The 13962-nt window shown below is 43.7% G+C and overlaps 1 protein-coding gene across 1 annotated transcript in view; it reads right to left on the reverse strand.

Annotated features, from left to right (window-relative positions):
* Positions 1 to 6299: 6299 nt before the first annotated feature.
* The window catches only part of LOC147455111 (pentatricopeptide repeat-containing protein At3g09040, mitochondrial-like), a 47410-nt gene continuing 39747 nt past the window's right edge, over positions 6300 to 13962 (reverse strand). The window contains exon 3 of the transcript XR_015188317.1: positions 6300 to 6781. The gene's annotated coding sequence lies outside the window, so the exon portion shown is untranslated. The remainder of the gene's footprint in view (positions 6782 to 13962) is intronic.

Raw genomic sequence — 13962 nt, forward strand, 5'->3', positions numbered from 1 at the left:
AGTTTGATGTATGCAATGATTGCTACTCGCCCAGACATTGCATTTGCAGTGGGAGTAGTAAGTCGATACATGTCAAACCCAGGCAAGAAACATTGGGAGGCAGTGAAAGGAATATTGAGATACCTGAAAGCTACAAAGAGTATGCGTATATGCTATGGGAGTCAGGAGCTAAGTGTAAAGGGTTTTACAGACTCAGATTATGCGGGTGACTTAGACAACCGAAGGTCTACGTCAAGGTATGTCTTTACATTGGCTGGTGGAGCAGTATCATGGCGTTCTAGATTACAAGATTGTGTTACTCGGTCTACTACAGAGGCTGAATATGTTGCAGCATCAGAGGCATGCAAAGAACCAATTTGGCTTAATCGACTAGTAACAGATTTGGGAATCAAAGAAGAGATGCCTGTGTTATATTGTGATAGTCAAAGTGCTATACAATTGGCTCGCAATCCAGTTTATCACTCAAAGACAAAGCATGTGGATGTGAAGTATCATTTCATCAGGGAAATGCTCGAGGATAAGCAACTTCAGCTTGTCAAAGTTCACACCACAGAAAATCCTGCTGATCTACTTACAAAAGGACTTCCCTCAGAGAGCTTTGCGCATTTTCGCAAGCAGTTAGATGTAGGGTAGTACATCACTTCTCTACATCTCTTGTATATTAGCTTGTATAGTAGCTTCTCTCACACTTAAAGTACCACATTGGACTTTAAGTGGGAGGTTGTTGGGGTATAAAGCCCAATGTGGTCGCCCAGGTAAGTGGGCGGGCCGCCAGGTATGTACACATATTCTTTTGTAAAAACCTAATAAGAACTCACTATGCTCTACACATTACAGTAGAGCGAGTTCACCATATCGTCGTGCTCTTCTTCTCGCACTCTCTCTCACGTCACACTTCCGCTCGTACTCCTTCAAGGGATGCATGCAGAGGTCCTCTTGGATGAAATTCCAGACATTTCCTTAGATGGAGAGCTTTACATAGACATAGGGAGTTATGTTTAGTTATGCGAGGATGACAGAGAGACCTCTTGAAGTCACGGACATTATATATGAGCAATTTTGCTCCCTTTTGTCAAGGACTTTGTATTTAAGCAGTTTTGTCCCCTTTTGTCTCTGTTCTAAACCTATGAATCTATTTGAGACTCACTTGAACATTCGATTATCCCAGGATAGTCATGCATTGTCCACATTAGAATGCCTTTGATCAAAGCATTGCGCCGACCTGCATGTCGGCTCATATCAACCACTTCTATGCCTATCCACAATTGTTTGTAGCTCTTCAAATAGTGGACAACGATACACATTCATATTCTTCACTTTATACCCCCTCTGCACAATCAAGCTTAAAAATAAGTGTCCCTTCTTAGTCGTCAACCAGGGGGGAATGTTGTAGTTAACAATGACAATTGGCCATACATGGTAAGATGTCGACTTCATACCATATGGATTTATGCCATCCATAGCCAGACCGAGGCGCAGATTTTAAGCTTCCCTAGCAAACTCCGGCCACGTGTCGTCAATATGTTTCCATGCCGCACAATCTGCCTCCACCATGTGCCGCCTTTCAAAATATGCGTTGAATGCGAGGATACAGTCGCTCAGGTGAAATGTATGCGATGCTTGGGAAAAGAGTATGTGTTTGGTCATTTGTGCATGTGAGCTTGCAAAAACGCTTGCACACACAAAAACGCTTGCACCTAATTATCCCTCTTTCTATAGAGGAGTAGAAAAGGGTAAGTTGAGCCCAATATGATAGAGAGAGAGGGTAGAGAGAGCAATAGGAGATTTACATAGTACTATTACTCACTATCGTCTTCTCTATCTTCTATCTAATTTTAAAACCTAAGTATATATATAACCCTAACCCTAAATCTTAATCTAACCTTAGATTTAAACCATAATAAAGATAAGTTTAAATATAAAAACTAACCCTAAACCATAAACCTAAACTAACATTCAAACCCTAATCCAAAAGTAATATATATCCTAAATTCTAGATTAAGGTTTCATTAGGGTTAGGATTAATTCTCTATACCCCTCACGATCGGGCAATGATGATTATCACTGCATTAATTTTTGTACCCGAACATTCGATTAGATCCACCAAGATTATGTCAGTTTGGTCTCATAGGTCATTTTGGCCTTTTCAAGACGTTTAATATTAGTAAGACATTTCATTTCATTAATATTTCTCTCTCTCTCTCTCTCTCTCTCTCTCTCTCTCTCTCTCTCTCTCTCTTTCAATGTGTGTGTGTGTGTGTGAGAGAGAGAGAGAGAGGGAAGGAGAAAGAAAAGAAGGGAAGGGAGCCTGAGAGAGAGGAGAGGGAGGGAGCATACCTGGCTCTCCCTTCTTTCCTCATGTCTCTCTCTCTCTCTCTCTCTCTCTCTCTCTCTCTCTCAAGTGAAGGTGTTACCTGCGTTCGCTTGCGAGAGCGCCAAAACTAGATCTAGATCTGAGTTTTGGCATTCTCGGGTAATTTTACTCAAACTATCGGTGTCGCTATATGCATTGCTATATAGAGACACTTATACCGATGTCACTAATTTTGAGCGTCACACAACCAGCGTCGCTAAGCTTTAACACCTCTTGTACTGACAAATTGAGAGACAAATACATCGTGTGAAGGGTTGTGTGGAATTTTAGACTGAGGAGACACTTTATTCATATGCACTAGATAGGTTTTGTCCTACTTCTCTATAGGTCTTTTGGCTTATGTGTTAAAAAGAAGTCAGGATATCTTTTGTGCTCAAAGGTTCTTGGTTTTATTGTTATGTGTGAAAGTCAATGTGAATCTTTGTAGTCAATCAATGGATTAAATTCATGATGGAATAGCATTCCCAAAATCATCTCAATACCATGAAATGGTGTGTATTTGTGAGAATTCACCAATGCAAACTTCAACTGCTACTGGATTTTTACAATTGAAGCATTGACTATTGAAGACATTGTTGACTTTATGCGGTGAAGAAAATTCAAGAAGAGAGTTTCTATGCTACTTGTGCAAAAATAAAATCATGACTACTTCCATCATCCAATAAATTATCCTTGATTGTACCTGTACTTTGGTTAAACTTGGTTGTCATTGATAGGAATATCTTCTATCAGGTTGACTATTCCACCGTCTGTACAATTGCTATTCAAGGGTTTGTTATTGTATTTGTGATTTGACTCATAGGATTGGCCATTGGGATAGTTGTTGCTCATATCACCATTATTTGGATACTTATCTACATAATGACCAAATTGAAAGTATTTAAAACACTTCACTTTTTTTGACCTGCCATTGATTTTCTTTGTGATTGTGGTTGCCACATTACTGCATGTTGTTATTGATCAAGAGTGCATAGAAGAATTATTGAATCTGTGTCTTCTGAAAATCGTTCGAATTTGGCTCCTTTTCTTGTCAAAGCTAGTAGAGAAAGTAGGTTTTTTTATTACAGTTAATGTTAGTATTATGTTCAATATGTTGATGTTGTTCACCTTTTTTTGAAGCATTAAGAACCAAATCAATAGCTTTGGATAGAGAATCAAGCTCAAACATATCTACTTCAATCCCAATTTGAGATGCTAAATCCGATAAATATTAATGTTTTAATTTCCTGGAGCTAACATGTTGAATGGCATGTAGCTGAATAAGAAAATTCCAAAATCAATTATAAGCTTGTATATTTTCATTCTACTGTATCATATCAGATCCCATTGATGTCATACTTTAGCTTTGTGTTGATGTGTTGGTAAAAACTATGGTAGAAACCATTTCATGCTTAGGGAAGTCTTCATCATGAAAACAATCATCTAGTTGGTTGACCTATGCTAGAATTGCGTTGGTGTCCTTGGTTTCATAGACCATCCCATATTTGCCGAGGCAAGAGATGGTATTGCCAAGAGTAGACTAGAGAGCACGAGCATCAAGTGAGTGTATTTATGAGCCATTTTAGAAGCATGGAGTGTGCGCAAAGAAGAAGTGAGAACCATGCATCTATACCTATAAATTGTAATAACATTTCATAATGCATAATGAAGAGTTTTGTTAGAGCGAGTCTACATTCTCTCTCTCTCTCTCTCTCTCTCTCTCTCTCTCTCTCTCTCTCTCTCTCTCTCTCTCTCTTTTCCCTATGATTATATGCATGCACACACACCATAATTGCTACTCTCTATTATCCACCTTAACCCTAATATGAGTTTAAACAAACCTAGAGCAAACTTTTTCAAGAAAACAAAATATCAAGCGAGCCATACATCTAATCAAGGAAAAGAGGGGTTAAGAAACATGACTTGTCCAATGTTTACAAAAGGAGGATGGTGTATAGAACACAATTTTAATTGATGCCCTACTAGCGTTTCAGAACGCTAAGTGTTGCATGGTCGTCGACGTCATCTTCCAGTGATAGCCCAAAATTCTACGCCAGCGTTTTGAAACGCCCTCGGCGTTGGCCTTTGGCGCGTTGGCGCAGTGATCTCTCACCCCCACACATGTGCAATCAACGTTTCGAAATGCTATGGCTTTTCCCCTTGCCGACGCGACGGCGTGCTGAAACGCCATCGCCCCCCTTCCTCCTTGCGACACACAAAAGCTTGTTGCTAGTGTTTTAATACGTTGCAGGCGGCTTTGCTTTGGAAGGTTGAAGTTGTAAGAGGGGCACCAAAGAGGGATCTTTTGATCGGTCGCAGGTGGTGCAAAAGCAGCTTGGGAACGAGTTTTGAAACTCGAAACCTAGAAAGCGGCTTGCAAAGGGCAACAAAGGAGTGCTCAATCACCGTTCTCAAGGAAACCGACAAATTGTGCCAAAAGCAAGCGGACGACTTCGTTACAGGACAGAGGCAAAGGCAAGCTTGAGCTGCTGCTTGACAACAAAACCAGTACTCAGTTAGCTTCCTCAATACCCACTAGGTCCGACAACCATTGTTATAAATGTGACTTGGCACTTTGTTTGGCTTGGGAGTTTGAAGCCAAAGACAAAACCAGAAACTCACAAAAAGAGAAAGACAAAGGCAAGTTGGACAGAGATTACGGTAATAAAGATTTGGCAGAGGAGATCGGCATGGCACACGTGGTGGCGACCACAGTGGCCACGACACCACATTTCTAGTCAGAGGGGAGTTGCCGCCACTAGCTTCAGCCAGAGAGAGGCTTGTGCATGGCAGAAAGGGGGAAGAAGGGCTCCGTATAATTAATTTGGACCCTTGTGTTGGAGTTCCAGTTATCCGTGTTTGAACCAGTGGGTCTGTAAGGTGCAGCGTAATGAATGTTGTATATTCTCAAGATTAGTGATCTTTATTGCTCAAGGTTCCTTTTAGTTCTTAGGGAAGGAGAGAGCCTTCTGTCTTTATGGAGAGTGCTATGATCACGAACAAAGTGAGTGGATATTGTGCATGCAAGTGAATGAGACTAAGAGAAGGAGAGAAAAGAGATACGACACCCGAGAGGTTGTAAAACCCTCCTCCGAAGGCCCCACTCTCGTCGGCGAGAGTGGTCTACTTTGATTGCACAAAGGTGTACAATGCGTATACAATGGACTGATGCAATGGGACTATGCCGATGACGACAACAGTGATGATGACGACGACTTAAGCTGAAATCTGAGATCTTCTATTGGCTGAATTTCGCGAACTGTTTCGGGGCTGAAATGGACTGTTTTATTGTTGTCTTAAGGGCTGAAATGGACTGTTTTACTGTTGTCTTAAGGGCTGAAAATGGTGGAGTTGTCGGGGGTCATGCTAATATGAAAAACGCTGAATGTACAGCTCTACTGGCTGCGTTTTTAGAGAGATATCCTTGGCTGAAAAACGCTGGAATAGCAAGTGGTTTTCATGCTGAAAATGGCAGCACCTCTAGTGTTAGTAAATCCCTATCACGTTGTGGTTGCTCTGCTGAATTCGATGAAGAAAAACGCTGAACTTGCTGATGCTGCTAGCGTTAGTACATGGCTGAAAACGCTGATGGTGATCGGGAGGAAACGCTAGGCTCAGATGCTTGCTGGCGATGTCTGCTGGATAAGGAAACGCCAAGGGGTGAGAGGATAGATCGCGATCCTGGTATCTGATGGCTGCGGGTGAAGGGGTCTCACCAAGGTGGCTTGGAGAGGGACTTGCTGAGAGAGGGAGGGAACACCTGGTGCTTGGGGAAGCCTGTTGTGCTCTTTGCTCATCTACCAAATTATGCTAACTTGGGTTTGCTTATATATTAACTTACACCAATTTACCCTATTGACTACCCAACAAAAGTCACTTAATAAATAAGTGAAAAATGTCAAAAATAGGGAAAATGGGATAAAGTCACTTGAAAAATCCCCAAACCGACTCTGATGGAATCTGATGGAAATGCTTATGCTTATGCAGTGTGCAACCAGAGGATATGCATCTACACTGAGTGACTGGGCATGCACGGTCTACGAATAGACTCACAAAAGTGCCAGATCACTTCTAATCTAAAACTGACTGGACTCGACGGAAACCCTGTTATGGTGTAGCTTGTCCACGGACACATAGGGTTGGGATGTGTCACGTGACATCCCCTCCGTTTCAACGTGAGGTACTGGTACCGAACTATATGGTGTCGAGGGAGATCGCCAATAGCATCCGGAATCCTAGAAGGGACTCTTCGTCGGCCGACTCTGATGTGTGGGTCGTGCAGTACTTGAACTTCATAAAGGTCTGCAACGCTTGCTTCTTTGGGCCGCGCCGAAAGCGACACGAAGTCTTCTGAATCTCCTTCCTTGCTTCAACTGTGTCTAGAGACCTGCTTCTTTCGTCTTCAAGAATCTCCATGGCTGAAAATTCCTAAAACCATCTCCAACACAAAACCATGAACATACCCATTCCATGTAAAGTGAAGGAAAAAAATCTTGTCTTCTCTAAAGACTGTGTATGCAACGTAGATGAACATAGAGATGGAGTGACAAACCGTTCATCAAACAAATGCAAACAATGAGATCGAATCTTTTCTGTTTGATCGAAATCAATCAACTGTGGCAAATCATAGTGGAAATGCCCATGCGTGGTGCTCATACTATCATGTGCTCGTTCGGAAACTGTGTCATGCCAAGGAAGAGACATGGAATGTACTTCCTTACATACATACTTTTTAGCTTTTCACGAAAAATCCGCATACATTCGTGCTCATCCATGAGAGAAACGTGCTCAACATACAATATGTCATGCCTAGGAAAAGGGATCACATAAAGATGCTGACTAAAATACAGGAAACGATCACGAATGAAATATTCGAACAATGCGTGCGTATCAATCATGCAAACACATAATACTTCTTGTGAGGGTTCTTTGGACCAAGGCTCGAGAGCCAAGATCGGTTCGTCCTGAATGATCGAATCGTCCTGTGGGGGTTCTTTGGACCTCGACTCGAAAGCCAAAATTAGATCTTCGTGATTAATCGAATCTACAACGAGGTTAGCTTCGCTAGAAAAAGCATCAACTAACACATCATCCTTGTGAACAATCACATCTTCTTCATGCAAATCATCGTGCTTATCTTTGTCATCCAAATCATCATGCAAATCATTATCATTCAAATCATCATGCTTCTCATAATCATGCAAATCCCGTGTGTCATGCTGTGGAGAAAAAGAGATTGAGAGAATCTCCTTATCCCGAATCCTTTCAACCTTGTCTTGCATATTAGCAATGAGAGATGAAGATGAGCAAAATCCACTCCATGAAAGACAGTAGGAGAATCACTTTTGGCATTGAGAGTTGAAGTGTCAGCCTCAAAATCAATGACAGCGTTAGTCTCACGAAACCATCAAATGCCCAAAATCATATCACATCCTGAGAGAGGAGAAACAACAAATCTTCTAGTGAAGGCAGTCTGTTGAATTGCAAACAGCACATCAAGGCACTCCTCCGTGATGAGAGCGTCCATACCAGGACAAAAGCCAGAGACCTCGATAGGAGATCTTGGACTAACGAGATCTCTCAACAAGAGAGGCACTGATCACATCATGCATACTACCTGGATCAAACAATATGACAAAACGGTGCCCCGACATACGACCATAATATTTAATGAGAGAATCATCAATGGGAGGGTCTTGAGATTCTTGGGGCACACTCGTGTTATCATTCATTGAATTGACAGAGGAAGTGGGTACTGTGGGTTCTTTAGATTCATTCGATTCAAGATTAGGACATGTTCTTTTTATGTGACCCTTAATGTGACAATGAAAACAACGACCTTCCTTAGAATAAGTGCTTTGTTCTTCCGACATGATGTATCCTCCTACAATTCCTTGTGCTACCTTTTCATCTGGAGTAAGCTTAGGTTTAGCAATTGTATTAGCCTTATCCTTAGATTCATTGGACGAATTCTTTGATGAGAGACTGTTGAAAGATTGGTTAGAAGAGTTATCATTCTTACCATTCTTACCGTTCGGAGGGTTCTGAGAAGTCTGCGAGGTACTTGTGGAAGTCTTGTTCTCCTTAGGCTTTCCCTTGTTGTGCTTCATCTCCTGTGCGAGAGCAATCGCTACTGCCTTGTTGAGATCGATTGGATCGAAGACTTCTACATTGAACTTGATATAGTCGTCTAATCCAAAAAGAAATGCCTCTTTGCGTTCATCATCCGACATGCATAATTGGGTACCTAACTGCAAAACACGATTAGAAAAAGACATAACCGGCATACCATTTTGAGAGCGCGCCAATCGTCCTTCAATCATGCGAGGTACTGAGGTGGCATAAACCGCACCTTGTGCTTGTCTTGGAAATCATCCCAATCAAAAGAAAGGGACGTGAAATGGTCGGCTGCCTCTAGGTGCGCGGCTAGCTGTGCCTCTTGCCATGCATGGTACCAATTGATGGCATCACCGGCAAGGTACATAGCGGCCGTCAAAACTTTGCTATTTCCTGTCTTCTTAGTTGTCGCAAAATAAGCATTAAATTGATGCAACCAAGAATAAATAACCGTAGCATCCATCTTACCGTCATACTTACTGAAAGTCAACTTCTTTGTGACTGGATGGTTGGAATCCGCATCGTGGCTTGCGCCACTTGATGAACTTCCACGATCTTTGGGTGGTTCGATCTTCGAGGCTAGCACGTGGGAAATAAATTCTTGAGTGTGTAGCTCCCTTTGAGCTTCACGCTCGGCGTCCTTTTCTGCTTTTCGTTCATTTTGTTCATCGCGCTCGTGTTCGAAAGCAAGGCAATTGGCTTCTTGTTGTGCCAGCGCAACTCGATTCGCTTCTATGGTAAGACGAGTCACTTCTTGTTGTTGTAGTGCGTTCCTTTCATTTCGTTCCATCGTAAGGCGAGTCGTTTCTTGTTGTGCCAGCATCATGTCCATCATTGACTTGACCATCATCTCCATGGGAGTTAGAACAACTCGTGGTGTAGATGGCGAAGGGGGAGGGTTGGAAAAATCTCCTGGTGGGGAGAATCCTTCGTCGCCTCTCTCATGCTCATCACCTGAATGCGAAGTATCCATTCCACTTCGGGTCATGACCATGCACTAGGGTCTTTGGTTCTTAAGTTCACGAGGAACTTGGGTTCTTGAGGGTCTTGGTTCTTGGGTTCTTGGGTTCTTGAGGGTCTTGAGGTTCTTGAGGTTCTTGAGGGTTTCTTTCGCTTGCAAATCGCGATGAGAAGGATCTCTCTTCACCCGAGTTCTACTCTTTTCTGCGGGCGCACCCCTTGGCGGCCTTGCGCTCACACCAAGGTTGCTTTTTCCCACCTCACGTCGATTGGCCGGCCGCTAAGTGCACGGTCCGCTCTCAATGAGTGAAAAGAGACACATGGGGAGGCTGGACAAGCCCTTCTTTCTTGGGATTCCTGTCACTCTTCAACAAAACACGATTAGGAATCGACACGCCCAAGCTAACTGGGTTCGTGCGACCGCAACAAGCAAAAAAAAATCTTGTGGTTCTTGTGGTTCTTCCCTTAAGTAATGCAGAACACTTCCAAAGCTTTGATACCAATGTAAGGTGCAACGGAATGAATGTTGTATTTTCTCAAGATTAGTGATCTTTATTGCTCAAGGTTCCTTTTAGTTCTTAGGGAAGGAGAGAGCCTTCCGTCTTTATGGAGAGTACTATGATCACGAACAAAGTGAGTGGATATTGTGCGTGCAAGTGAATGAGACTGAGAGAAGGAGAGAAAAGAGATACAACACCCGAGAGGTTGTAAAACCCTCCTCCGAAGGCCCCACTCTCGTCGGCGAGAGTGGTCTACTTTGATTGCACAAAAGTGTACAATGCGTATGCAATGGACTGATGCAATGGGACTATTCCGATGACGACGACGGTGATGATGAGGACGACTTAGGCTGAAATCTGTAATCTTCTATTGGCTGAATTTCGTGGACTGTTTCGGGGCTGAAATGGACTGTTTTACTGCTGTCTTAAGGGCTGAAAATGGTGGAGTTGTCGGGGGTCATGCTAATGATGAAAAACGTGAATGTACTGCTCTTCTGGCTGCGTTTTTAGAGAGATATCCTTGGCTGAAAAACGCTGGAACAGCAGGTAGTTTTCATGCTGGAAATGGCAGCACCTCTAGCGTTAGTAAATCCCTATCACGCTGTGGTTGCTCTGTTGAATTCGATGAAGAAAAACGCTGAACTTGCTGATGCTGCTAGCATTAGTACATGGCTGAAAACGCTGATGGTGATCAGGAGGAAACGCTAGGCTTAGATGCTTGCTGGCGATGTCTACTGGATAAGGAAACGCCAAGGGGTGAGAGGATAGATGGCGATCCTGGTATCTGATGGCTGCGGGTGAAGGGGTCTCACCAAGGTGGCTTGGAGAGGGTCTTGCTGAGAGAGGGAGGGAACACCTGCTGCTTGGGGAAGCCTGTTGTGGTCTTTGCTCATCTGCCAAATTATGCTAACTTGGGTTTGCTTATATATTGACTTACCCAATTTGCCCTACTGACTACCCAACAAAAGTCACTTAATAAATAAGTGAAAAATGTCAAAAATAGGGAAAATGGGATAAAGTCACTTGAAAAATCTCCAAACTGACTTTGATGGAATCTAATGGAAATGCTTATGCTTATGCAGTGTGCAACCAGAGGATATGCATCTACACTGAGTGACTGGGCATGCACGGTCTACGAATAGACTCACAAAAAGTGTCAGATCACTTCTAATCTAAAACTGACTGGACTTTACGGAAACCCTGTTATGGTGTAGCTTGTCCACGGACACATAGGGTTGGGATGTGTCACGTGACAGGGTCGAAGTTCAAGGCACATGCATCTGGCAGTGAACCAATCAGATGTACCTAAAACACTCTGGATAAGTGCACCAATCCATTGTTGTTGGTCGGATTATGGACATGATGTGTTTCGAAGTTCATTATCTAGGAGTATTTTGGATGTAATGTGTTCACAGTTCACAAATGGAGATGTGGTCTACAGTTCAAATTGTCTATAAGGCAATCGATGCTCAAGATGGCATTCTTCTAAGGAACGAAGTTGAGGGTAGCAATCCGACAGTAGTCTGCAGGTACTTGGGTACCCATGGTAAATTCATCGATTTGCTCTCACTATTTATGCCCACTATGAGCTGCAGAGAGGTTGTTAGAGTTTTGGCATCTCAAGAGAACTACCCAAAGTTATCCAGGATCCCATTATTTATTTTGGCTTTTAGGTATTTATTTTACTTATTTGTCAAAGTTCAGGTAGGGCAATTTACAGAGGTGGGTATATGGGACCCCTTGCCCCCATTGTACATTGTATCAGTTATTCATTGTCAAGGTTGATTGGTTCAAGAGAGACTCTCTCTCTCTCTCTCTCTCTCTCTCTCTCTCTCTCTCTCTCTCTCTCTCTCTCTCTCTCTCTCTCTCTCTCTCTACACTTCTGCATCATCGACTTTGACAGATTTTGGGATCAAAGCTTCAAGGTGTCAGCGCATTTGAACCTGATGCATTTGGGGCTCTGCGACATCCATTGTTATTGTTTATCCATCGAGTCTCTCTCTCTCTCTCTCTCTCTCTCTCTCTCTCTCTCTCTCTCTCTCTCTCTCTCTCTCTCTCTCTCTCTCTCTCTCTCTCTCTCTCTCTCTGTGTGTGTGTGTGTGTTTGCCCTAGCTTCCTCCCTCAGCGTTCATACGAACTCCCCACCAGGTTGCAGGGCAACGCCTGGCTGGGGGGGGGGGGGGGGGGGGGGGGGGGGGGGGGGGGGGGGGGAGGAGCTACAGCTCTGCCTCCCTTTGCCAAGCACATTAAGGGCTTCTCGTCATCTGCGACATCTGTGATGCCTGCGCCTACAACATTTGCAGCCCTGCGCCTGTTGTTGTCGACCTGCGGCCCTGCGCCTGCTGACCGACCTGTTGAATCTGCTCCTGTCATACTCCTGACCACGCTCCAAGCGACCACACTTTTCCCTGCCGTCGGACCTGTCCAGTGTTTCTCTCATTGAGAGGCTTGGATTGAGTCCCACAGTCGAAGGTTTTGATTTCTTACAAGGGACGGTCCCACACTCAAAAGTCTGACTGTCCCACAAAGAGTGCCATAATGCACAAGGTCTCAACCCAACCTCAACGAGCCTCGGCCACACAACCTGCACATGATATGTACACCTTTGGCACGCCAGCATCTCGCCAATGGAGTTTCCTTGTTGCGGCTTTCAACCCCCGGAAGGATCCCTCCGCCCGTCAGGAATCAAGAATCTCCGTCCTCGAGGCTCAGGTCCAAGTCCTCATAGAGGAGAAGGCGACTCTCAAACAACTGGTACACAAGCTCAAGAGCTTGCAAGAAACAGGGAGTCAAACCATTCTCGCAAAAGGCACGCAAGGTTGAAGCCCCCCTCGCCGAAGTCACAATTGCTCAAGAGAAAGTCCACAAGGTAACGCATGAAATCACAAAGAAGATTGACACTCAAATACAAGCGGCCTTTCAAGAACGCAAACTACGAGAATCTCTCAGTCTCAAAGTGAGAATTAGGGGACTTCCATCACCTTGGTGCACGGACGAGGACACACTAGAGGATGCGATCGTGAAGCTCAACGACACCCTCCAATCAATCACCATCGAGCCCAACACAGTGTCTTGGACCAACGACACAAATAGACATGTGCCACTTGAGCACTGCATCATCGCCTTCAAGACAAAGGAGGAGCGGATGAAGCTATTGCGCAAATCCCGCCTCCTCAAGGAAACCAAGTTCTGGATAGCAGAGGAATCGACTACCAACCAGCTGAAACTCAAAGCAAATGAGCTCAAGAAGATACATGAAGCCCGCAAAAAAGGTAAATGGGCAGTCCACCGAGATGGTAAAGCGGTCATCCAAGAGTTTCGGACTCCCAAACAGACACCTCCATCCCTTAACCCTCCTTAGTCTTAGTTCTAGTTGTGTTTTTCTTTTCATCTTCTTTTACTATATGATGGTCTCTCATACCTTAACTGATATGTATCCCATACCTTCGCTCGAAAGGTATCGTTATACTCTTTTTGCTTTGGTCCCATAGGTCATATCTGACCTCCATGGACGATAAATCAATCTCTCTCTCTCTCTCTCTCTCTCTCTCTCTCTCTCTCTCTCTCTCTCTCTCTCTCTCAAAAAACGCAGCCGTTTTTTGACCTAGTAGATAGCAATTCACTCTTTTGATCATAACTTCTTTATCCGAACTCCGATCTGGGTGATCTATAGCCTCAATCGAAGAGCACGAAGCCCTTACACATTGATGTAAAGAGAGAAATTTCATAGTTATGGAAGGCGTCTCTGTAACAGCATTTCCGAAGTGAACAGGTTCAAGAAAATTGACTCTCATCTCTTATTTTACATACAATGTCTTCCGACACTCGCAAGGGTTCTTCTTCTTCAACAAGGTCCACAACCATTGTGGAAAATGATCCAAGATCTCCTAAGTGTGGAGATAGCAACACAACCACCCAACCAACGACATTGGAAACCATGATCATGGCATACTTGGTATCATTGCAAGAGACCGTAAACAAACAAAGCGAAGACTTACGAGCACTTGCAATGGAGAATGGCACACTAAGGGT

This window comes from Adiantum capillus-veneris, chromosome 6 (genome assembly GCF_014529385.1).
Source record: "Adiantum capillus-veneris isolate H3 chromosome 6, ASM1452938v2, whole genome shotgun sequence".
Classification (NCBI taxonomy): Eukaryota; Viridiplantae; Streptophyta; class Polypodiopsida; order Polypodiales; family Pteridaceae; genus Adiantum; species Adiantum capillus-veneris.